This window comes from Acanthochromis polyacanthus, chromosome 20 (genome assembly GCF_021347895.1).
Source record: "Acanthochromis polyacanthus isolate Apoly-LR-REF ecotype Palm Island chromosome 20, KAUST_Apoly_ChrSc, whole genome shotgun sequence".
Classification (NCBI taxonomy): domain Eukaryota; kingdom Metazoa; phylum Chordata; class Actinopteri; family Pomacentridae; genus Acanthochromis; species Acanthochromis polyacanthus.
The window spans coordinates 5,305,801-5,332,864 of record NC_067132.1 but is presented as its reverse complement, the minus strand read 5'-3'; the positions used below and the strand labels follow the sequence as shown (position 1 = coordinate 5,332,864).

The following is a 27,064-nucleotide window of genomic DNA, read 5'->3' as shown; positions in this document are numbered from 1 at the left end:
GATGGACGAGCCCTGGCGCCTCTGGTCACCGCTGACCAGGATTCCCTGTTGTCCGAGAGAGGTAGCGGTGAGGAGGAGGGTCCCTTCCGCGTTGCCTCAGGGTGAGGAGGTCCACCGGAGCGTCTGCTGACGGCCTCCCTGAGCAGCTTGCGGCGGTGGGAGGAGATGAGCTTCTCTCGCTGTTTGCTCCGCTGTCCCTCGGTGGTCCGTACTGCCCTCCGGACAGCAGCAGCATGACCGGAGGGTGCAGAGGAGACAGCAGCAGGGGCGTCAGATGGTGATGACCCCGCCGGAGATAGAGTGGAAGTGACAGCGGGAGGCGGAGAGGAGACGCTGCCAGGTGAAGCTGAGGCTGCCGCCGCCGGAGTGGTGACAGCAGCAGTGGCCAGTGGCGGAGAGGCGGTGATAGCGCCCACTGGATCCGGGTGTGGAGACTTGGGAGGGCAGCCCACAGTGTCGGCGTTTAGTCCAGCACTTGGATCTCTGCGGGTATCATCCTGCAGCGCTGCGTAATGGTTGCTGAGGAGGAGCGGCGGAGGGGAATATGATGGCTTCCTTGAGTTTCTGTCTCCACGAACCACGACCTCCGTCCAGGAATCCCGGGGATTAGGTGTTGAGCTGGAGGAAGGACGTGGGCGCACAGGATCCCACAGCAGCGTATCCGAGATTTCGGTGTGGATGGCCAGTAGCCTCTTGGACTCCGATGCAGCCATGTCAATGTAACTTGACAGCATGGATTCCTTCATCCGTAGCTCATCGGACAGCCTCCGGATGTCCTCCCTCAGGTTAGTTACTTCTCTTTTCGTTCGAGAAAGTGTAACACAGCCTTCGCAGTGAGAGGTTCTCGTATGTGCAGTAGACGCCATGTCGTTTAAGGTAAACAACAGTGTAGGCAGCAGGCGTGGAGATTATTCACACTTTCTTGTGCTGTACATTTTTGCACATGACTCTGTACTTAGTACTTTATACTCAAAGTATATCAAAATCAAAAAAATTAAACTCTCTACCTAAGCATTCAGAGCCTTTATTGTGGCACTCTAAATTATGGTCAATCACATCTCTTTAGTTTAATTATCCTTGAGCACTGTCAACAGCTTGACAGGGATCCATCGGTGGCAAAAGTAATTGATTTGAAAATAGTTTTGAAAGGTGCACACCTTCGTATAAAAGGTCCCACCATTCACAATCCATGTCCTATTGGAAAACCAAGCCAACCAAGGAACTCAGACCTGCAAGATGATCTGTGGTGAAGTCGTAGCGGTTCAACCAAAAGCATATACTGCCACAGCCCACAAAGGCTCAGTGCTAACACATAAAACCTGGTGATAGTTCACAAAGAATTAATCCAAAATGGCACAAGGGAAAGCATCACCTACAAAAATGCAGTAAAGGAACAAAACCCTTCATCCCAACATCCAGTCCATCCATCATCTACACAACCACTTAATCCTCATCAGGGTCATGGGGACTGGAGTCTATCCAGCTGACTGAGGGTGAAGACAGGGGACACACTGGACAGGTAACAGTCTGTCAAAAGGCTACACATAGAGACAAATCAATCACACTCACATTCACACCTACAGACAGTTTAGAATCACCAGTTAACCTCAGCATGTTTGTGGACTGTGAGAGGAAGCTGGAGAACCTGGAGAAAAGCCCACACATGTACAGGAGATCATGGAGACTCCATGTAGAAAGATCCCAAGATCTTCTAGCTGTGAGGTGAAAGTGCTACCAACCACACCACTGTGCAACCCTCATTAATCAACACAATAGATTATTAACAGTAAAGAGAAAGGAAATCCAGTCCAGTCCTTTGCATTCAGTTCAAACGGTCAGCTTAATAATCCATTCCTGGGTTTCCAGCAATGCAAAAAGTGGAATCAAAACAAGGAAGTACTGTTGTCTGGTGAAGGAACGGAGGATAAACAAAACAAACAAACAAAGAACTTGCAGCCTTTTCCAGCTAACATGGGATGCAGTTGTGTCCTCCAGTGATGGTCTGATGTCTGACGGCACAATAACTGTGGACGCGGGAACTTTCACTGATTTGCCTTGGGAGGCCATCACACAGAGAACCGTCTACACTGACGTACTACTGCCGTACTGCCTGGAGGAAGCCAGATGTGGGGAAGTATCAGGGCTGGCTCACCGAGAAAACAGAAAATAGACAAGCCCTCAGTAGAGGGCAGAACCACGTCTCTACTGGCGAAAACCCTGTCTCCTATACAAATGATGCAATATGTATCATTTTGATCATCGTACGTATTCCTTCCTACTTGATCTGCTGACTCCACAACTGAGCAGGGGACCTTGACTGATCTTCAGTGCCAAGTTTGATTATCCTGATTCAGCACTTGCAGAGATATCAGAACGGACATAGCCACATACTACATACATACTTACATACTTACCCAGCCAGCCAGATACCGACCGAATGCAGTTACCCTGCTGACGTTCATCAGGCGTGGTTAATGACCCATAACACTGTTGGAATACTGCTGGGGTGTGGAGATCAGGTGAGGGGACAGAACACTTTTTCTCCATACATTTCAAGCAATATAATTTTGGCTGTCACCACAAAGGTGTGGATCAGGGCAAGGAGTGCAACGCTGTTTCTAAGTTATTGAGTGTTTCAAGTAGAACAGTGGTCTCAAAAATTGTGAAATGGAAAAAGTCTGGACCTATCAGAATAGTTTCTAAGTTTTCTGTTGAACTAATTTGAGCAACCAAGCAAGAAGACGTTGGTCAGATGTTCCAGAGAACCCAGCAGTAACTCCAACAGAGCTTCAGAAGTTCTCTGCAAAGATGGAGAGTCTGCCAGAAGGAACCTCTTAACCCCAGAGAGCTCCATCCGTCAGGCCTTTATGGGACTCCACAGAAGACGGTTAAGTAAAAACGTATTGCGGTTTCTTGGGCATGCTAAAGGGCGTGGTAGCCTCCTTGAGTTTGTCAAACAACATTTAAAGGATTAGTGCTATGCCTGGTGAACTTCAGACACTCTTCATCATCTAATAATACTGTCCCTACAGTGAAGCATGGTGGTGGCAGCATCAAGCCAAATACAGAGAGCATGTGAGACTTACCTCAGAACACTCAAAGAAGTATTTCAAAGTAACCTCTTAATTAAGCATCTAGTTAATTAAATAAGTTTTGATATTTAATGGGTTTTTTTAAATTAAAAAGTTATTCTTCATCATTATGGGTTTTGAGTGCAGATGGATGGCAAAAATGGATGGCAAAAAATGGTAAATGAATCCCCTACAGTGAATCAACAACAGAATAAAGAGTACAAAAAGTGAAGGGGTGTGAATACATTTTAAAGCTACCATGTAAGCAGGATAACACCATGGAGCCATTTCCTTTTCTTGTCTCCACTTTGTTCATTCTCATACTTCAGACATAGAATATGTAGTTTGTCACGACTTTCCCAAATGACCCATAAACCATTACAAAATGATTCATTCAGGGCCGTTCTAGGAACAGGCAGGCCAGGCAGTTGCCCAACTGGAGTTGTGCCAAAGACGAGGATGAAACCCTTCGTAATTATTTTCAAACACCTGGTCTGCTTTTAAAAGTCCCTCTCTGCTGTACATTACATTGTTAAAGTGAAAATGCCACTAGTCACTGAGCACTAATACCGAGAGGAGGCCACAGACTGTGGAAGGAGACTCTGCTGCTTTTTTACAACCCTCTCATTTATTAGAAGAACCTCGTATGATCTCCACGTTAGTTATCATAATACTATCATAATGTAATACTGACAAATGATTTGTTTGCACTCGTTGTAAATTCTCATTTAAACCATGTTTCAGCACTTTGACTGTCCATGATGTTCGCTGTTCCTCAAAAAAGCAACACCAGCATCACTGGATAGTGTCATGATACAGGTTTAGTTTGGGGTCATTAGTCTGAGAACTTGTTTGGCATGGCAGCTGGCTCTATTCATGCTGTTGTCATGGATAATGGTGCACAGCAGACAACTTTGAACTTGAAAATGTCCAATCTACCACTTGAAAAGATATGTCGTGAAGTGCTTTGAGCTCAGAGATCAAAATGTTCAACATGGATATTTACCGAGCTGAACTGAGAGCAGTGTAAGAAGCCAGTCGGAGTTTCTTCAGAATGCTTTGATGTTGTGTCCCAAACAAAAATGTTGCTTCATTCAGGAGTGCAGTGTTCATTTTCAGTTTTCATTTGGGCACCTGATTTTGACAGAAATGATGGATTTTATTAACTTCAAGCACAAGCATGAAAGCCATTTCAACAAAGTTTAGTTGTTTTTTCTTTTGTAAATGTCACGAATTCCAGAGGGTTGAACCCAAGCAGCAGGCACAGACAGGAGGATGGAGCAAAAAATGATTTAATATAATCAAAAAAAATACAACAGAAGACTCTTAATAACCAAGGCAGGAGGAGAACGACAGGAAGGAGAAATTAACTAAACTAAACAGAGGGCGGACCCGAAGGCCGAGATAAACAAAACATAAAACGAACTAAATTACAGGGAAGGGTGCTTACTGAGTCCAGGGGAAACGAAGACAGAGGAGGGAGCCGAATTGTCCAAGGCAGAGGGAGGAAGAGAGTTACGATGGCTGAGAAACAGGTCAGATCTTCCAGAGGGCGACGGAGTCCGAGAAGCGGGGAATGATGACGGTTATCCAATACACAAACAGAGTCCGAGAAACGATGTGCAGCGGGGGAATAAACAATGAACCAGCATCGAGTTGAGTGTCGAGCCGGGATTTAAACCACACTGATTAGTCATTCGCGCCTGCTGTGCGTCTCAGCGCAGCCGCTCGTAATACCACTGATTAGACAGCGCACAGGAGCAGGAGGGCGTGACAGTAAATGTTCACATGTTTAAGGCGCATTGTGACCACAGCGATGGCCGTCTTTGTGTGCGGTCACCATGGTGACAGGAGTTATTCTTTTATGTTCAGATACAAAAATAAAAAGTTCTAAGCACAATAAAATTCTTAGCTCACCCGTTTACAAAACACATTTATTCAGATGCACTTATAGATACCGAGGTAGACACACTGAGTATACTGAGAACAGTACCAAAGCTGTATGTACACAATATACACAACAAACATGATGTCGTCCATAATGTTTATCTCATATGGTTTCAGATTTTGGCTAAACGTGTTTTAATATATCTAAGGATAAAAGTACATACAGTCAACAATAAGAAATAAGGCTTTAAAAACATATGCTGAGGATGAAAGTCTCTCTGTGAGTCTTTGATGATTGCGACAAAGAGAAGTGGCTTTGTCTCGCTCTCTTCAAGAATTGGTCAGGAGGTCACAGGAAGGAACTTTTTGGTTGACACCTGTGTCAAAAAAAGGCATTTTGAGACCATCATCAGTTCCTTTGGAAGGTAAGCGATGTCCTGTTGTCTCCAAGTGGGCCTCAAATAGTCAGATTGCTGTAAACAAGCATTTAGTTTGTTACCTGATGTTTCATTTGGATGGACGTCCTTGGTGAGCTTCTCAGATGGTCTCCTGAAAGTTTTCCAGCTGTGAATTTGATGTATGGTGATCTGCAAAACCTCACATACTAAACTGTTGTTCTGCCACTTAGAACACTATATCACATATAATAATAATAAAGAATGTTTTTTAATCATAGATTTTGTGTGATTGAGCTGGCTGTAGAATGCTTCTGTTTAATCAGGTCCTCTACAAAGCACAGTCTTTGGTTTCAGTTCACTAGAAGCTCACAAAGTTAAGCTCAGTAACTGGAGATTACTGACAGCAGTACACCTTGTGAGTCAGTTGATCTTTCTCTTTTATGTACACAGGCTTGTACCTTAGAATTTTCATCAAGGAACCAATTATTTTATAACTGGATTCCTCATCTTTATTAAACCAGGAAACTTTTATGTGTGATGTTGCTATTGATTCCAGGTTGGGAAGGCAGGGGACACCCTGGACAGGTCACCAGTCTGTCACAGGGCTACATATACAGACACACAATCACACTCACATTCACACCTACGGACAATTTAGAATAACCAATTAACCTCAGCATGCTTTTGGACTGTGGGAGGAAGCCGGGGTACCCGGAGAAAACCGGGTTAGGGTTATGCACAGGGAGAAACTCCACGCAGACAGATCCCAAGTCCAGGCCGGGATTTGAACCGGTGATCTTCTTGCTGCAAGGCGAAACTACTAACCACAGTGCAGTCCACAGAAAGAAGTTGTCTGCTCGTATTCCTGTTTTCTTTAGGTTCAGTTTAACTATCCATCATCCATCCATCATCCATCATCCATCCATCATCCATCCATCATCAATCCATCATCAATCCATCATCCATCCATCATCCATCCATCATCAATCCATCATCCATCCATCATCCATCATCAATCCATCATCCATCCATCATCAATCCATCATCCATCCATCATCAATCCATCATCCATCCATCCTTCCATTCATCCTTCCATCCATCATCCATCCATCCATCATCCATCCATCATCGATCATCCATCCATCCATCCATCCATCATCCATCCATCATCGATCATCCATCCATCCATCCATCCATCCATCATCCATCCATCATCGATCATCCATCCATCGTCGATCGTCCATCCATCATCGATCCATCCATCATCCATCATCCACCCATCATCCATCCATCATCCATCAATCATCCATCCATCATGGCGGCATGGCTCAGTGGGTAGAGTGGCCGTCTTGTAACTGGAAGGTTGCCGGTTCAATCCTCGGCCTGTCATGTCAAGGTGTCCCTGAGCAAGACACAGAACCCCTAATTGCTCCTGGTGGGTCGTGGTTAGCACCTTGCATGGCAGCTTCTGCCATCAGTGTGTGAATGGGTGAATGTGACGTATCATGTAAAGCGCTTTGGATAAAAGCGCTATATAAATACAACCATTTACCATCGATCATTATTTATCATCCATCCTTAGGGTTACTGTGTTTTTGGACTGTGGGAGGAAGACAGAAAACCGGAGAAAAACTCAGTGTAACTGTGGAAATGACAAACATTAAAATTTCAATCAAGCAGATAACTGTATTTGTAATTTCCTCATGTTGATATTTAAATTAAAATGGTTATTTGCTCTAATATTTCATCATTGTTTTAATAACGTTTTGTGAAGGCATTTTAAGACAAGATGAAGAAAATAGTGACTGCAGGGAAACTGGTTATATTTCCTCCTATTAATCAAACAGAAGAAGAAGAAAAAATGAGTAGAGAATACTGAGGCTGCTGCAGCTGTTTGCATGAGATACACACACACACACACACACACACACACACACACACACACACACACACACACACACACACACACACCACACACCACCACCACCACCACCACTGTGCAATATAAACAGGTGCTAAAAAGTTAATAATATTCTCTGTGCTGTGATTAAATAGACTGAATATGCTTAAGTTTTAAAAATATTGAAGTGCCAACAGAAATAGGTTTCAGTGTCAGTATCTGAATATGTTTAGGTCTTACCTTATTAAATAACCTGCCAGCAAATGTGATTTTATCCATCCAGATTACATTCAGAGGAAGAGAACAGTCAGTATGAATATGAATTGAATATTTGTCATTTTGTGACCTGAGCTTATGAATGATTTGTCCTCATGATTATTCTTAACGCGCTCATTTGTAATCATGAATCCCAGTGAAAAAAGCTACAGCTCATGAGAAATAATGTACTGCATCCACTGCACATAAATATAATTAGTGTGTGGTTAAGCACCACCAGATGTCAATGTATTTCATGTTGCATGCTTAGCTTTATGCAGACCAAGAGGAATAGTGGGAGGGTGGAGCACTGGGCTGGTAGCAGGAAACCTCCCTCTGCAATCACACGCCAAAATATCCAGAGCACTTTCACACTGCTGTTAGCATGCTGAGATCTGTGAAGGTTTGATGGATGGACAACCGAGAACTATCCCAGCACTGTGGTGGTGAAAGCTGAAAATCATCACAAAAACACGTGTTCAGACAGGACTGGCCACCAAAGGACTGATGCAGCTGAAAATATGGCTGAACGGTCAGGTAATGTACAGTGGACATTTCTGATCTGTGAAGAAGTGGTTTAAAGGGGAAATGCACTCTGAAATTTAATATGATCCTTGTTACACCTTTTATGTTATGAGACAGGGACACAATCGAAAGATGAGAGTGCATGCAATTTCTGTCATATTTTATGTAAACCTGGGAAATAATTAGAAAATTTTTGAAATGTTTAAAAGCAGAGGATGATCTGAAATGTAAAATAAAGGAAGGTTCTGCACTGTTTTCAGGTCAGCAATCAAACTCAAACAAATCTGTGGAACTGAACATGTCGACTCCTTAGAACAAAAGCTCAGACTTCCTGAAGTCGTATCCTTTTGTTGGATCAGAGCTCAGGTGAATTTTTTGGTATTTTTAGGTCTCTTGACTTCAACCCATTTAAGCAACGCTAATGACTAAGAAAGCCAAACATCCCTGACATAACAGATGCTCTTTGGAACATGCCTGGTTTGGTCGATTTTCAAAGTAATGTGATACAATGTGTGGAGTCCATTCAGCTCAATGCTCTCATTAAAACAATGAATTCATAGCATGTAGCTAGCACATTTGTCCTTCTCTATGTTTGTTTGTCTGTCTGTCAGCAACATTACTCAAAAATGCACCAACAGATTTGGATAAAATTTCCATGGAAGGTCAGAAATGACACAAGGACCAAGTGATCAGATTTTATCAGTGATGCTTATAGTCTGGATCCACAAATTTGTTAAAGATTTCTGTATCATTGTGAGACAGCATCACTGTAACCATGACAACCAGTGAACAGTACATCAGCTGATTGTGATCCTACTACAAATCCACCTCTGAGGACTTATCAGGACTTATCCATCAGAAATGATACAAGGAACAGCTGATTAAGTTGTGGGGGTGTTTCTGAGTCCCATCAATTCCTGCTGTCTGCTACATACACACGTGGACAAAATTGTTGGTACCCCTCAGTGAAAGAAGGAAAAACCCACAATTCTCACTGAAATCACTTGAAACTCACAAAAGTAACAATAAATAAAAATTTATTGAAAATTAAATAATCAAAATCAGCCATCACTTTTGAATTGTTGATTAACATAATTATTTAAAAAACAAACTAATGAAATAGGGCTGGACAAAAATGATGGTACCCATAACTTAATATTTTGTTGCACAACCTTTTGAGGCAATCACTGCAATTAAACGATTTCTGTATTTGTCAATGAGCGTTCTGCAGCTGTCAACAGGTATTTTGGCCCACTCCTCATGAGCAAACAGCTCCAGTTGTCTCAGGTTTGATGGGTGTCTTCTCCAAATGGCATGTTTCAGCTCCTTCCACATATGTTCAATGGGATTCAGACCTGGGCTCATAGAAGGCCACTTTAGAATAGTCCAACGCTTTTCTCTCAGCCATTCTTGGGTGTTTTTGGCTGTGTGTTTTGGATCGTTGTCCTGTTGGAAGACCCATGACCTGCGACTGAGACCAAGCTTTCTGACACTAGGCAGCACATTTCTCTCCAGAATGCCTTGATAGTCTTCAGATTTCATCGTACCTTGCACACTTTCAAGACACCCTGTGCCAGATGCAGCAAAGCAGCCCCAAAACATTACTGAGCCTCCTCCATGTTTCACCGTAGGGACAGTTTTCTTTTCTTCGTATGCTTGGTTTTTGAGTCTATGAACATAGAGTTGATGTGCCTTACCAAAAAGCTCCAGTTTGGTCTCATCTGTCCAAAGGACATTCTCCCAGAAGCTTTGTGGCTTGTCAACATGCATTTTTGCAAATTCCAGTCTGGCTTTTTTATGAGTTTTTTTCAGCAGTGGTGTCCTCCTTGGTCGTCTCCCATGAAGTCCACTTTGGCTCAAACAACGACGAATGGTGCGATCTGACACTGATGTACCTTGGCCTTGGAGTTCACCTTTAATTTCTTTGGAGGTTGCTCTGGGCTCTTTGGATACAATTCCAACGATCCGTCTCTTCAATTTGTCATCAATTTTCCTCTTGCGGCCACGTCCAGGGAGGTTGGCTACTGTCCCGTGGGTCTTGAACTTCTGAATAATATGAGCCACTGTTGTCACAGGAACTTCAAGCTGTTTAGAGATGGTCTTATAGCCTTTACCTTTAAGATGTTTGTCTATCATTTTTTTTCGGATGTCCTGGGACAATTCTCTCCTTCGCTTTCTGTTGTCCATGTTCAGTGTGGTACACACCTTTTCACCAAACAGCAGGGTGACTACTTGTCTCCCTTTAAATAGGCAGACTGACTGATTATGAGTTTGGAAACACCTGTGATGTCAATTAAATGACACACCTGAGTTAATCATGTCACTCTGGTCAAATAGTTTTCAATCTTTTATAGAGGTACCATCATTTTTGTCCAGGCCTGTTTCATTAGTTTGTTTTTTTTAAATAATTATGTTAATCAACAATTCAAAAGTGATGGCTGTTTTTGATTATTTAATTTTCAATAAATTTTTATTTATTGTTACTTTTGTGAGTTTCAAGTGATTTCAGTGAGAATTGTGGGTTTTTCCTTCTTTAACTGAGGGGTACCAACAATTTTGTCCACGTGTGTATTTAGGTCACGTGATTCGGTATCCATACATAACGTACACATGCAGAACACATGCCTGTACTCAGCAAGACGTCATTTTTTATTAAAGCTTTCATCTGTCAGAAATGATTCAACAACTGAGCAGCCTTGGCAGAGTACTGCGATCTGAGTCCTGTTCTTGTTAAGGATGTTTTTACCTTGATGTTCTTTAACTGCATCTGTAGAGACAAATCCAAACAAGAAAACTTAAATCCAGCCATCACAGACCACTGCAAAAGAAACAGTCCCATTATGGCAGCGTGTAAGGTTCGCGGTCATCAAGTCGCCCGAAGCGACCAGAACGATGCCCGGGCGATAAACAGATACAATTTATACATATCTCATCGCCCGGCCGGGTGACAAGCATTTCATAAATAAATAAATAAATAAATTGAAAGATTTCTAACCTTTCGCTTTGTTCTGTGCAGGCAGTGTTCCCAACTTAGCGACTTTCCAAAGCATCCTAGCGACTTTTTCTGCCGTTTTGGAGACTCTGACAGGAAAACTGGAATCATTCTGCAGTTACTGTTTTCAACAAGCAGCAGATGCTGCTGTGAGCTTCTCCCCCTCCCAGAGCACAGGCTGTCAGTCCAGTAACCCCACAGCAGTCCCAGTGTCTGATTAGAGGACACATCCCTCAGCGACCAGACGGCAGGTGAATCACGCATGCGCAGTCACTACAGATCCCATAGAGACTTACGGAGCGGGATATAAATAAAAATGTTTCTTCACTGTCATGCTAAAATAAACCACAACATTTATCCTCTAGTAGAAAAACATATTTTGGGTGTTTTATACTCACTTTTTGGTCTCTTCCACAACGTTATTCCTCTCTCCTACAACGTTGATTACAATTACATGCAAACTGGGAAATATGCAAATTAAGCGATGACGTCATTTAGTGACTTCTAGCGACTTTCCTTACTGAGGAGTTGGCAACACTGAGCGCAGGTTTGATATTCAGCAGGGTCCGTGTGGAGGTTTAGCAGTTTCGGTTCCGAAATTTGCCATTTGGCTGAGTGGTGCCAAAGCACCCAGGAGACCAGCTCTGATGGACAGACAGAAAAAAGCGTAGGCTGGTGGTCCACAGTCAGCCCAGTGCAACTGTGACTCAGGAAGCAGAAGACCAGCAGCTGGAAGCACCAGACCAGCAGCTGGAAGCACCAGACCTGCAGCTGGAAGCACCAGACCAGCAGCTGGAAGCACCAGACCTGCAGCTGGAAGCACCAGACCAGCAGCTGGAAGCACCAGACCTGCAGCTGGAAGCACCAGACCAGCAGCTGGAAGCACCAGACCTGCAGCTGGAAGCACCAGACCAGCAGCTGGAAGCACCAGACCTGCAGCTGGAAGCACCAGACCTGCAGCTGGAAGCACCAGACCAGCAGCTGGAAGCACCAGACCAGCAGCTGGAAGCACCAGACCTGCAGCTGGAAGCACCAGACCTGCAGCTGGAAGCACCAGACCAGCAGCTGGAAGCACCAGACCTGCAGCTGGAAGCACCAGACCTGCAGCTGGAAGCACCAGACCTGCAGCTGGAAGCACCAGACCAGCAGCTGGAAGCACCAGACCAGCAGCTGGAAGCACCAGACCAGCAGCTGGAAGCACCAGACCAGCAGCTGGAAGCACCAGACCTGCAGCTGGAAGCACCAGACCAGCAGCTGAAAGCAGAAGTCCAGCAGCAGGCAGCTGCTCAGGAAGATATTGATGATGATGAGGAGGAGGAGGAAGTTCAATGACGTGAGGAAGGCATGGAGGATGAGGTTGATGAGGGGTTTCTGGATGATTTCGACCCAGAAATGACTGCGGAAGATATCGTTGCTGGGCTCAAGAGACTGGCACAGTTTGGAGATGTTGATGAGTTGATGTAGATGGACATCTAGTTCAACTAAGTTGTGATTGTAAAGATGAATAGAGACGGATTTTTTTGTAATGAGAAACTGATTATTTCGATTCTAATGGTAAGCAGGTTGTAAGAGAAGAGCTCATTCACAGAAATTGACTTCCTGAGAAGTTATATTTATTTTTTTATTTTATGTAAACAACGTGAAGTACGGGCCACTAGTTTTTTGTACGGGCTACCAGAAATTTAGATTTGGCAGGAGTTGGTGGCCCATATTTTCCTGTACGGGCCACCAGAGATTTTGACGAAGCTTACACACTGTTATGGACTGGGACAAAGGCAGGATTGTACCATCGGAGACCAACAAACACAAACAGTAGATCAAGGGGGCCACTGAGATCAGGAAGTGGGCCAACAATGCCATGAACCTGGGCCAAGGGGTCTACACCCTGTAACATCTGGACTCCATCCTCCAGAGACCAGCCTGGCAGATTCTGACCTGATAAAAAGACACATCATCACATGTCAGATGACTGCAGATGTGGCTGAAACATGTCGAGGTAAAAACATCCTTTACCATACTACAACCTGACAGAGCAGCGAGCAAGGACTTAAACTCTGATGTTATTCTTCAGATAATGATTCTTATTCTTAAGAAATAGCTCGCCTACTTCAGCAATGCGTCACCAACTGACCAACTGTTCATTTGTTCTGCCCATGTGTTCAGCTGCATTTCTTTTTTCAGTGGTTACACCTTTTTGCACAGTCTATGCAGTTAGTCTATGAGCACATCAGTCAGCATGAGTACGGCCAGAAGTCATGAATCCAAACCAGAGTATGATCAGATGCCAATAGGGCTCAACATTTGCTTAATCACTTCCTTTATATTTTATTTACTTCATTAACAGTTCAGTTACAGTGTATGAGAGCTACAGCGGACGACATGAATGAATCATATAAATAACCTTCATTGCTGTGACACTGATATGTGAAATGATATTGTAGTTATTTTCACATGCTTCAAAACTGGTCTATTCAAAGACGACTGCAGTGTGTGATGAGAATTGTATTTAATAACTGGTCCTACAAAGATTCAGTGCAGAATATGATTCATCTTTCCATGAGGACGTGAATAAAACCAGTCAGCATCATAGATTAGGCTGAGACAAGTCCAAGACTGCTGCCTGAGGACGTCATCTGCTGCTTTGTGTCATTTATCCTCTTTTCCTAAAACACCGTCTTTGCCAAAATTCAGAATGTTACACTGTGTATTTTAATGTCAAAACTCCATCACAACAGTTCATGACCTGAATGTATAAAATCTGCTCTGGGCTCATGCTTTCATCGTTTTGTTTTTTTGTAGCGTCATTTTAAAGTTTATTTCAACCTATACTTCTTGTGTTGCATTTTCTCCCAGTGCCTTCCGCTGCCAGTAAAAATGGCCTTATCTTTAGCCTTATGTCTGCTATCTTACAGTCTCTGGCTTTGTGGCAGCATCGGGTCAAGCTCCACACCTCTGCAGCTGCCCTCTTTCCATCCCCTTACCAATTTCCAACATCGCGGTGTGTTCCAAGAGCGCTGCATGATAGCATTGCTGACAATGCCCGAGTCAGCAGCTGCACCACAGGATGCTGTCGTTTGAAATGGTGACACTGACCTGGGGTTTGATAGATGGATGCAATTATTACCAAGACTCCCCCACCAGCACCCAGTCACCACAGCCAGGCCCGGAGCAGATCTGACTGGGAAGTCTCCTGAGGGTTTGGTTTCAAGCAAAAAGCCCAACATGTAGCAGCTGAAGTGATATTCCTAATGAGACGTTTTTAAGAGAGAAAGAATCCTCTGCGGTGGCATATTCCTTTATCAGTGATTACCACACATTGGTGCTCAATTATTAATTGTACATACACTGCTTTCTAGTGTCTAATACATATTTTAAGAGTTTATATAATACTTATAAATGCTTAATACTTTGTGCTAAAAACACTGCTTGATTGATTTCCTAAAACCTCAAATTCAAATCCCTTCAAACATCCATTTACTAATTGTAGGGGCCTAATTGTGGACTGCAATTTAACAATCATGAAACATGAAGGGTGGAATTAGGAAAAGACAAACTTCATGCATAATATTTAACATTTAAAACCAAAGTAATGATCTTTGGCCTCAGATAGGACGGGGGCACAAGAGGCTGACTTACAATTTTATGAAACAAATCAGTGGAGGGGTTTTACAGAATTAGGCACTATTTAAAAGCATGAAAAACAAATGCAGTTAATTAAATGTGGCAGTATTCAAGAAGAAAAAGCAGCAAAATACCTGAAGATGTGTCGCTACAAGTCTAAATAGTCAATGACGGAGAAGCTCTATTAAAAAAAATGGAGTAAGGAGAAATCTAAATAAAATGGGAGGGAGTTTGGACTGTCTCTGGTGGATCATGTCTACATGTTTTGAAGCTGTCCAAATGTTTGAATTTTGGGCAGCAGGTGGAAAGACAGTACTACAATAAAGTGCTGGATTTATGGACAGGTCTTAGGATTAAAAACATGATGAAATGAAGCAGTTTATTTTTGTTTCAGTACAACGGATCATTTATTTTACCTTACCTGCTGAATTTAAAATCTTATAAATCTCAGGCGCTTTGTTAAAATTCATTAATTTCAGGAACCAGAACCAGATCACTATAACTTGAAACAGCTTCAAATGGTTTGCATTTTTAATTCTTTCAACCTTAGCTGGCTTCTACGGAGGACTTTATGATGTATTTCTGATTTAGCTGCTTGCACACACCACTCAGGGCAGAGCTGCCATCTTAGGTGCTTCCCTGCAATCAAGAGCAACCTGGGGTCCGGAGTCTTGTCCATGTAGGCATCAACCAACCAACCCTGCAATCAGTAGACCACCTTCTCCCACCTGAGCCCTGTAGTACAACCTAGAACTCAGATAAGTCACCAGGATAATGTTGAAAAAAATTTCCTAATAAAATGAAAGCAGCAAAGGTAATTCCTTTGTTCAAGGCAGGAGACAAACACCAGTTTACCAACTATAGGCCTGTTTCACTTTAGTCACAATTTTCAAAAATTCTAGAGAAATTTTTAACTCCAGACTTGACAGTTTTATTGATAAAAGTAAATTAATCTCTGACTATCAGGACGGGTTTCGAAACAACTGCTCAACATCACATGCACTTTTTGATTTACTGGAGGAAGTGACCAGTGCAGTAGATAAGAAGAAACACGCTGTAGGGTTATTTATTGGTTTAAGTAAAGCTTTTGACACAATTAATCACACAATGTTAATTAGAAAACTTGAACAGTATCAGAGGAGTTGCTTTACAGTGGGTGAGCAGTTATTTAAAAAACAGGAAACAATGCCTGCAAATGGGTGAACATCAAACTGCCTTGAAGTTGGTGACTGAGGCCTTCCACAAGGTTCAGTACTGAGTCCTAAACTTTTTAATCTCTTTATTCATGATATTTGTAAAACATCTCAATTCCTGAGATTTATTTTATTTGCTGACGATACAAATGTTTTTGCATCAGGAGATAATTTACAGCAATTACTACAGAAAGTCACATTGGAAGTTGAAAAAATTGCAAATGGATTAACCCTTTACGCTTCAGTGTGTACTAATTTGCATAGGAATTTCAAGAATGTCCGACGGCTGCAAACACGATTATACAAACACTATACGCCGATGGAAAGCTTAGATTCTCATGAATCCGCCGGTATAAACCACTTTCAGATGTGATTACCACAGCGGGTGAGAAAAACACATTTGTCCGACAAAAACGAATATTCATCCATCCGTTCTCTATACACGGCTTCAAAGCACACAGCGCGACTCACATTTCCGGGTTTATTATTACACACAGAAAAAAAGATTCCACAAAAACGGCCATAATCCAACCTTTTACATTCAGATGACACAAGCCAGTAAACTATTTTGTCCAAAACATGTCCTGAAATCGGTATAAAATCCCCGAATCGGTCGTTTTCAAGGAAATGCACCTCGCGATGTGTGTCCAATATTCCCTGTATTTTTCGTAATTTTTTTTATTTAAAAATAGAATATTAGCGATTTTTTGTACTGAAAACGGCTGGAATTGACTGAAGCTTAAAGGGTTAAGCAAAATAAATGATTACTAAATGTAAATAAAAGTAAAGTAATGATATTTGGTAATAGTAGCTTTAATGCTCGCGATACAATTCAGATTGATGGTACAGATATAGAGCGAGTGCATGAGACAAAGTTCCTTGGAGTCATAATTGATGACAGAATTACATGGAAACAACATGTAAAATAAATCTCCATTAAAATATCGAGAAGGATTTCAATTATGGCCAAAGTGAAGCATTTTTTAAATAGCAAATCCCTTCATTTACTGTTTTGTTCTCTGATTTCTCCTTACTTAAATTACGGTGTTATAATGTGGGGAAGCACATATATGAGAACATTAAAACCATCACTCCTACTACAGAAAAGAGCTGTTCCTTTAATCCACAAGGCCCACTTTCTGGAACACACAAACCCATTATTCCTAAAATCCAAACTTCTAAAAATGTGTGACATTGTGGAATTTCAACTGGCTCCATTTTTATTCCTCGCTAGAAAAAAACTATTACCCAACAATTTACAAAATAAATTTCAAGATCGAACATGTTGTCAGAGACTACGCAAGGAATTAAATTTTATCATTCCAAAATATGGGACGACGAGGAAAGGCTTTAGTGTCACAGTCAAGGGGTCGAGACTGTGGAATAATTTGGATACTGAACTGATGCAAAGCCTCAGTATTGTCCAGTTTAAACAGAGATATAAACAAAAAAGTTTTGGAAAGAATAAAGAACAAATAAACCAGCAGGAGTAATTGGCCCAATGATTGAATATTTATTTAAGGAAAGTATAAAAAAACAAAGAAACCAGTAGGAGTAATTGGCCCAATGATTGAATATTTATTTATGATGTGTGTGGTGTGTTGGACAGCTGTATGTTATTGCCATTCAATTTTGGTTATATAGAAATAAAATTGCTAATAAAGTAACCTTGTTCGGGGTCGGATTAAATAAGTTCTGTCTTCTTCCCACTCCCTTTCGAACATGTATGATTTGTAAATTCATGTGATGCCTTGTTTCAGCTGTGGTTTTATTTTGTATAAGCTGCATCGGCTGTCTGTTAATTTCATGTTCGAAATAAATACTTTTCATTTCATTTCATTTCATTTCGAAAACAACATAATGTGAACTCACTTCTCTGTTTAGGTTTCAGTGTGCTGTTTGGTTTTTGCATTTTCGTGGTTGGACACGTCGTTCCTCAGTCTTCAGTGCTGACCTTCCCTCCACTGTTGGTCCTGAGCCCAGCTGGAGCGGAATCATTTTAATTTCAGTGTGCAGCAGAATGCTTAGTTTATATGTCAACAGAATAACAAATATGAACACATAAATGACTTACTGCCTGTGTCAAGGTAAGCTGCAGGGTTTAACTTTTGCAGATCTGCAAGGTTTTTTTTCGAAGACATCTTTCTGTCTCTCTTTTGGTGTGGAGGGGAGGAGTCTGAGGGGAGGGGCAGGAGCACCTCATTTACATCTCTTTTGCATATGACAGCGTTGTTCTGGTGACTGACATGCCAACAAGTTCAGGCAAAATTGATATATTTCACCTTTATTTTACCAGGCAAGTTAGTTGATAATTTTTGATAACCTGGTCAACACAGCTCTGCCTCTTTGCCTTTTAATAGGAACATGATTCATATGTATTTATTTTGAGGTTTCTAAGATGGTTCTAAATCTTTATTTAATGTTTAAAAGGCCTTCATTTATTGACAGCTGTAGTTTGTGATGCAGTTGAACTGAACTGTCTCATTCTCAGTTCTATCAGTGGATCCACAGAAGCTTAGCAGTAACTCGTGAATAATCACTAAACCTTACTGAGGACACCACCTAATGCAGAACCACCTGTTTTATCTGAATATAACTCATGAACAGGGATGGATGGTTTACAGTTTAATATTAACATTACTAAAATACATGAGTGTACATTCTACATCCAGAGCTGCTGTTTGTCCTCAAACATCCAGAGGTTAATGGTCAGACGGTGCATGAACATCACTATGCATTAATATCATTCATCTGGAGCTCACCTGTGCCATGCTCTGAACATCTTCACTAATTAATGATGTACAGTGTAGAGAATATTTCATGTCAGCTGCTTTACTCAGAACCTGAACACAGGTGAGCTCTTCCTCTGCCTGTCAGGTAATAAAACAGAAACCTTTTCAAACATCAGCAGCATCTGATCAAACAGGTCTGATGTTAGAGGGGAATTTAAATCAGAAATTCATTTCAGACAATCAGATTCTATTATCTAGAATACAGTAGAAAAGATATGTAATTATGGGATTTAATTTAAGTGAATCCATTAAATTCAATTCAATTCAATTCAATTTTATTTATATAGCGTCAATTACAGTCAAATCGTCTCAAGACGCTTTACAGAACCCATATGCCTGACCCCCAGAGAAAGCCCAAAGGCGACAGTGGCAAGGAAAAACACCCTTTTAACAGGGAAGAAACCTCGAGCAGAACCCGGCTCTAAATAGGGGGGATCCATCTGCCTGCTGGCCGGGGGGGTTGAGAAGGACAGAAGAGGGCAAGGGGGAGGGATGGGAGAAGAGGGAGGGGTGAGAAAGCAAGGAAAACACAACACACATTTGAATACATGCATGACAGGATATGTGACACAGACAAAGTATAAGCTAACATTGAAAACTGACTCATAGTTTACTCTTATGATGTACGGCTCTGACATTAAACATACTCCTTATATAGCTAGCAGTAAAATTCAAACAGTATGTAAGTTAGCATAACAGTATATTGAAGGCGATGCAGAGTTGACTCGTGGAAAAAGGGAATTGGAAGCAGAGGGCTGGTGGAAGGTCAGTAGCAGCATCCCACAGTGGACATGGTGGAGACTGGACCAGCTAAAATAAATAACAGGATTAAGTCTCCTACAGAACATCTACACAGATTAAAAACACGCTTCTCTTCCTCCTGATGTTCTTCAGTGGAGCTGATCCGTCTCCATGAGCAGCATCCTGCTGGTCCAGATGCTGAAGATGGAGCTGCTGATGTTCTGTCTGTGGAGTCTCCCAGCAGTCAGTGAGGATGTGGGTTTCTTCTGATGTCCCTCCAATAAAATATTGCTTAAATGGTATTTTTAATGCACAGAAACAGTCATAAGAGTAGAACCGTGAGAGCCAGCAGCAGATTTACTGAGATAAGGCCAATGTGGCTGGACTACTGTGGGAAGCCTGCTCATCTGAATAACTTATAACACTGACTGACTGGGACACTCACATTTCAGAAAACATTGGAGTTAATTATTAAGCAGGCTTCATCTTGATAATTTGGTCAGAGATAGGACATTCATACATCTACTTTCTTGCCTAAAATAATTTTAAAAATACAATTTGTGTCACGTGTTACCACTCTGGCTCAACGAGTGGCAACAAAGATGGGGAGACCACACAAAAGTCAAAGGTTTAACAAAAGATTTATTTAAACAATAAAACGTGTAAGGTGTAGTGCATGTGGTGTGTGGATGTGTAGATAAATCAAACTAAACCAGAAGGAGACAGCATGGTGGCCAGGGAGCAGGAGCAGAGACAGAACAGGTGTGCCAGATCTACCTAAACAGCCCAGATTAGGAGGAGGGGCCATAGCCACACCCAACCGGCACAGCCCACCTGCACAGAGGGAGATGGGAGAGGAGCAGCTGCAAAGGCCCTGGGGCCGTCACACACGATAACAGCAGTATTTACAAAACACACCTGTTACATTCGTAGGTTTTCTCCTCGGCCTTTTCTGCTCATTGGTGTGAAATGCATTACAGGATACTGACTACCCCACATCCACACGATATGCAGATTATATGTAAATTAGATGCTCTTGCCCCTCCCCCAGACTCCTCCCCTCCACACCAAAAGAGAGACAGAAAGATGACTTCTAAGAATAAAAATCTCTGGAAGCACATTCAATTTTAGTGACAAATTCTTTTTTTATATCAATGGTAACCTATACTGGTACTGTCCCTGCTGTAGCTCTGTGGGTAGCCCTTTACACTCTACATCAGTTTAACAGTATGAAAATGAACTGACCTCACACTACCCATATCCCACTCTTTAACGTTCAAGGCTCTAAACTTGAAGCAGGAATCACAAATGCAACAAGAAAAGTCATCAGAGAGCTCAGTACTTCATTAAAGCTGCTCACTCGTATCGCTTCCAACGGATGAAATCTTTAAAGAATTTGTGTTTGGTTTGTAGTAGGCTTGCAGTCATGTGATCATGTGTTCACTTGTTGCCATATTTGCAGTGACGCCGTGCAGCTATCCAGACTATAAGCCACATCACTGCCAAAATCTAATCACTTGGTCCTTGTGTTGTTTCCTAATTTCCCGAGAACGGACAGACAAACCAATGCTGATCCAACCCGGTCTCACGGGGATTCGTGAAACTGTCACGTAAGTTTTAGTTTCGGTTTCGTGTGCACCAACACGATTTCGTCATGTTTTTCGTGCCGCTCACCACGAAATGTTTTTCGCTGTGGTAATCACATCTGAAAGTGGTTTATACCGGCGGATTCATGACGATCTAAGCTGTCCATCGGCGTATACTGGTTGTGTGATCGCGTTTGCGGCCGCCGGCCGCCGGACATTCTTGAAATTCCTATGCAAATTGGTAAGTGTACCACCGGCTTCTGGTTAGGTTATGGTTAGGTTATGGTTAGGGTTATGGTTAGTGTTATGTTTAGGGACGATGTCATGCAAAATATAGCGTTGGATTCGCCGCGGTTTTACATTAAAAATATAATATACACATTCTTTTGAAATACGTTCTGAGTGGCACGAAAAGTCCGCCGTTTAAAATACATTGGTGCGCATTTCGTGGTGAGCGGCACGAAAAACATGACGAAATCGTGTTGGTGCACACGAAACCGAAACAAAAATTTACGTGACAGTTTCACGAATCCTCGTGAGATCGGGCTGGCTGATCATCACATCACTCCATCATTATTCCATCAGTGACTCTCTAATGTGGTGGGGAACTTCTGAAACCCAAGTAGCTCTTCTAGTCAGTAGGCTTGGCCGGTGATTAGGATGCATCGAGCGGTATCTAACTACCTCTATTCATCCTCTGACATTCCACTGACTGCCGCAAAACCTGAAATCTGAAAATATCAGCGCAGCAGGGCCTGTTGGGATGATCTTACCACCCACACACCACCGACTGGGTTAGTAAGAAGCTAGAAACAGAGAGGCGGAGAGGAAATACTGTAAAACAGCTTGACACTCTGGTTGATCATTTTTGAACTTCGGAGGATCCAACACTTTATTTAGCCAGTGGCAGATTTTACCTTTTTATAACAAGTGATCGTCACGCCAAGTCCCGGTCTGGAAGATAATGCAAAAATGAGATAATCTGATTCAGAAAGGATTGCAGGCATACTTTACCTTTTCTTTTTCATTGTCAGTTAAATGGAGGGTCACATTCAGGATCCCCCCAGCTGTCTATGTGGACTAAACTCTTACTGTTGTTGTTATCTTGTGCTTGATGAGTATTTCTGAGCTTTAGTCCTTTAAAGCAGTGGTATGCAAATTCACCAAGCCCAGCTGTCCAAACGTGTTTGTCCCTGTCATGATAGATAAAGGTTTCACTTTTCAGCAAAATGTTTGCACAATTTTTTTCAATGTACCAGTGAGGCTGAAATAAATTCCAATAAAAGAAAACTCTTTGATTATGTTTTTCTCAAGGCAACAAGACCAACAGAATTTTAGAGAATATAGACAACCATGTTGAAGTCCTGTAGTGCACAATGAAGCAGACTTGACAATTTGCATTCATTTTCATTGGAGTGAAATCAGCCAGAGACACAAACACAGCTGAAGCAGACTGGTGGTGTGCTGGTCTCTACCAGACGAATGGGAGTTAGAAGGTTCTTCCCAGTGTGTTCTGCAGACTGTAGTCTTCTGGACAGAGATCTTGTACCTGGAATCTGATGGTGTATCTCACACAGTGCTGAGACCATTGTGGATTTCACACTATACTGGAAGAGTTTACCTGCAAAACCAGATAAAAGCCATTCCTAAAATTAAAACACCAATACAAGCATAAGGCTGCTCTAGGTAGATCCCACCCTGAAACCCACAGGACCCACAGAATCCACTGCTCCCATCCTGGTACCACAGGACATCCATAGAGGTCCTGGGTCCATGAACCACTGGGTCAAAGGAGTTTTAGCAACATAAAGGAGACCAACACAGTATTAGACAGTATTATTGATCAGTGTTCATCTAATCAACACAGCTCAGTAGTTGACTGATGAACCTTTCAGATGTTTCTTCTGGTCCTGATACCTCTCAGTAGTGGTCTGCGATACTGCAAGATTTGGTATCGATCCGATACCAAGTAAATACAGGGCCAGTATCGCTGATATCGATACCGATACTCCTAAGTTTTGCAGTAATAGATTTTTAAGATTTTTTTTGCACAGCTACTTTAGTAATGTCAACTACGATCTTTTAATTCCGGACAGATGTGAATGATCCCACCCTAGAAGTCAAACTACAAGTGATGGAGTTTGCACATAACACCGACACACGAACCAATCTACTGCAGTTGTAATTGTTTTTTTAAGGTGGAAATACTGATTCTCTGTACTAGCCAATGCAAGTATTCATAAAGAAAACAACACCGGCGTGTCCCCAATATACAGTATGCAGCTCCCTAACTTCTGACCTCTACTCTCGTAATTTTTGGGAAAATGAAGATTGCAAAAGAGTTCATTTGAACCCAAACTATATTTTCCAAAAATGAACCAAACAATAAACAAAAATGAATGTGAAAACACATGCCAGTCTCTTGATATATATATATATATATATATATATACATACATACATGTATATACATATATATATATGTATATACATGTATGTGTATATATATATATATATATATATATATATATATATATATATACATATATATGGCATGCCGTTTAGGAAATTATATATTGAATGAAAGTTGATATATATATATAATGAAAGTTGATATATATTGAATGAAAGTCGATATATATATATATATATATATATATATATATAATGTTCAGATTTTCATTCCATATATTCCGACTTTCATTCCATATATTCGTACTTTCATTCAATATATATCAACTTTCATTATATATATATATATATATATATATATATATATATATCGACTTTCATTCAATATATATCAAATCTTTTTTCCTACCGAGCCCCGGAAGGGACATGTCGGTATGGCGAAGCGACAATGGAGGACACTGACCCGGACGAGAGTTTTATTGAGTTTTATTTTGAAATGGGCCTGAAATACGCAGACATTCAAGCAGTGCGATGCGCTAAGAGTCTGCCATGCAGACCAGCGATCCTGATAATGGTAAGTTTTATTTCTCCAACATCCTGCTGTTATCCTACTATGAATACGCTAGCTACAACAGTCCCACATCAGTATTATGAACGTTCCGCCAGCTAACGCGGTCCGGACACCGGATCAGTGATTAGAGGTTGGCGTTGAACTATTGTTTGCCTGCCAGTTAGCCGCTGGTAAGCTAACAAGCTATGAAACAACTCCTTATAAAACCGGAGGAAAGCAGCAGCAATATTTCAGTCCAAGACCTGTATTCAGAACCTCCCACGCTGTTACACAATGACCCATTAATCATATTACTGAACTATATGGTTATCATTGAAATTTTCCTTGAAGAACCAGTGAACTCTTTGCGAACACATTTTAATTTATGTGTTGATTATGTTTCGTATCAGTAATACAAGTCTAAAAAACTGATTCAAATGATCAAGTTAACACAATGAAGTAAAGAGTACTGGTAATCTGCAGCTATTTTCATAATTTCAAGGTAAAATTCTGATGTGTGATTTTCTAGCTTTGCAGATGTGGAAATCCAATGCACTGATTTCTTATACACAGATGCTTTTGGTGTTTTTTGTTGTAAAATAAAACAAGGCATTTATCACTGTTGGAAATGATTACAGGTATTATTTGTAACACTTTCTAACATTGTATGGACAAAGCAATAAATCAGTTAATGGATAAAATCATTTGTATTACAGATGCTATCAACAGCATGTCTTGTTCATTTTATTTAGTTGTCGGCCTTGGATGATGAGGTCCAGTTACCAGGAGCACTAGTCTGCAGCTCGCTGGTTCCGTCCTGCAGCTCCTCCACGCCGTCCTCCTCTCAACAGACCAAATCAAGTAAGATCTGATTAGACTACAGCCATGGTCATAAGTTTGGACACAAGTACCATGACGCTTGTGAATCTTAGAAAATACCACAAAATTGTCACTTACAATACAGTACACAACTCCTGAGAACTATATTAAGTTTCATATTTTAAAAAAACATCAAAAGAGTTTGGTGTCATTTTGTTATTCTTACCAAATTCGGTTGTGAAAGTACTGCATTTTTTTGTTATTTTCTTCTAATATTATGTTTTGGGAACAAAGTTGTTCCAATTGTTGGAATTTATTGATAATATTATATCCCTTGTTGATTTGTTGACTAATTAAACTGGTGCTGTCAAAAAATATTGGTTATGTTCTGTCATAGACATCAAAACAGACATAGGAAGTCATGCTGTGTCCAAACTTATGGCCATGGCTGTATGCAGACATCAACATGATCAGTATGTTATCTTTTGGCCCATCCTAAAATCACAAAATAGAACATTTACTTTAAGTTAACTGTGTTTATGAAAATAGAAAATAATTACTGACAACTAGTACTTTTTGGTGCTTTTATGCAGGAAAAGGGAACCAGGAAGCTGCTGTGGATCCTCTGCAGTATCTGGAGAGGTCAGAGGAACGGTTCTTGGAACAGATCGGAAGACACCAAGACGTGACCTCTGCCATTCTCCAGAACATCCAGAAGATGAATGAAAACCTTGGTTGCACTGATGGGACGCATGGTGTCGGTGCTGGAGCAACTGTCCCAGAATTAAACTGCATTGTTGACTATTGGCTTTTCTAGAAAATAAATCTTTTTTAGTACTTCACCTGTTTTGTATTTTACCCATGCACTTTGGGTGAATAAACAGAAATTTGTGATGAGAGATGCAAATTTTGTCTATAATCTACAGAGACTTTATTCAGTGTTCAATGCACACTTTTGTTACACACATTTTGACAGATAAGCAGTTGTGCTTTTCAAGCAGATTTTAGTCAGAAACATCAGTAGCATATATTGTTGTTTTTTTACTGTTACACCAATCTAGGTAGATAAACTGCACTACTGCAGCAGATATATTATTGAAATGTGCTTCTATTATGTGTCTACATACACTGCTCACAAATAGTTATTCAACTTTTTGGTGAAATTGATGGAAAATATAAAAAGTGCATGCTGTAGTGATATATCATAAAAGTAAGGTATTTTACTAGAAACATGCAATCGTGATTTCCTCATCTCAAAAAAATGTATTGAATCAAAAGCTAACAACAGTGGAGGGTATGTCACAATAAAAATGTCTCAGTTTGGACAGAACAGCAGCCTTCAGCTGAAATCCAGTACAATTGTGTCCCACCAGTGACGTGATCATGGATGTGTCCAGGCAGCAGCTGACCTCTGCCTCGTAATTAGCCTTAAGACCAGCTATAAAGATAAACATAGATATTATCATTATCATCAACATATGGTGCATGTGTTTAACCTTTAAGCTATGTAGGGATGCAAATGTAGTCGAAGCTAAGTAGCTAAGCTAATGCTAACACGTTCAGTGTTCAGAATCAAAACATCTCTAAAAATTACCTGTTTTCTCAAACGTAGTCGCCGTTCCCTGTGACAACCATGAAGACAGATAGATAATCACAGAAGAGCTCATCTGCAGAGCAAATGTCCAATAAAGTTCCTGTTTTTGTTTGCCATGTCCTTCCAGGGCTCAGTAGGAAAAAGTCTGAATATATGGAATGAAACTTTGAATAGATGGAATGAAAATCTGAACATTCTATATTCCAACTTTCATTCCATATATTCCGACTTTCATTCAATATATATCGACTTTCATTATATATATATCAACTTTCATTATATATATATCGACTTTCATTATATATATATATCAACTTTCATTATATATATATATATATATATATATATATATATATATATCTACTTTCATTATATATATATATATATATATCGACTTTCATTATATATATATCGACTTTCATTATATATATATATCGACTTTCATTATATATATATATCAACTTTCATTATATATATATCGACTTTCATTCAATATATAATTTCCTAAACGGCATGCCATACACATATATGTATATATGTATATATATATATATATATATATATATATATATATATACATACATACATATATATGTATATATACATACATATATATGTATACATATATATGTATGTATACACACACACACACACACATACTAAAAATAAAGAGCTTTTAGAGGGTTTGAAGCAGGCTGTCTGGTATTCTTATGCAGCTGATTTAGCCT

At 40.8% G+C, this 27,064-nt stretch overlaps 2 long non-coding RNA genes across 2 annotated transcripts in view; one reads left to right on the top strand and one right to left on the bottom strand.

Annotated features, from left to right (window-relative positions):
- The window catches only part of LOC127531315 (uncharacterized), a 50,338-nt gene extending 30,897 nt beyond the window's left edge, over positions 1-19,441 (bottom strand). The window contains exon 1 of the long non-coding RNA XR_007938383.1: positions 19,038-19,441. This is a non-coding gene — a long non-coding RNA (uncharacterized LOC127531315). The remainder of the gene's footprint in view (positions 1-19,037) is intronic.
- Positions 19,442-23,891: 4,450 nt separating this feature from the next.
- Positions 23,892-25,649, top strand: LOC127531309 (uncharacterized). Its single transcript, XR_007938377.1, has 2 exons — positions 23,892-24,784; positions 25,336-25,649. It is a non-coding gene; the product is annotated as an uncharacterized LOC127531309 (long non-coding RNA).
- The last annotated feature ends 1,415 nt before the right edge of the window (positions 25,650-27,064 follow it).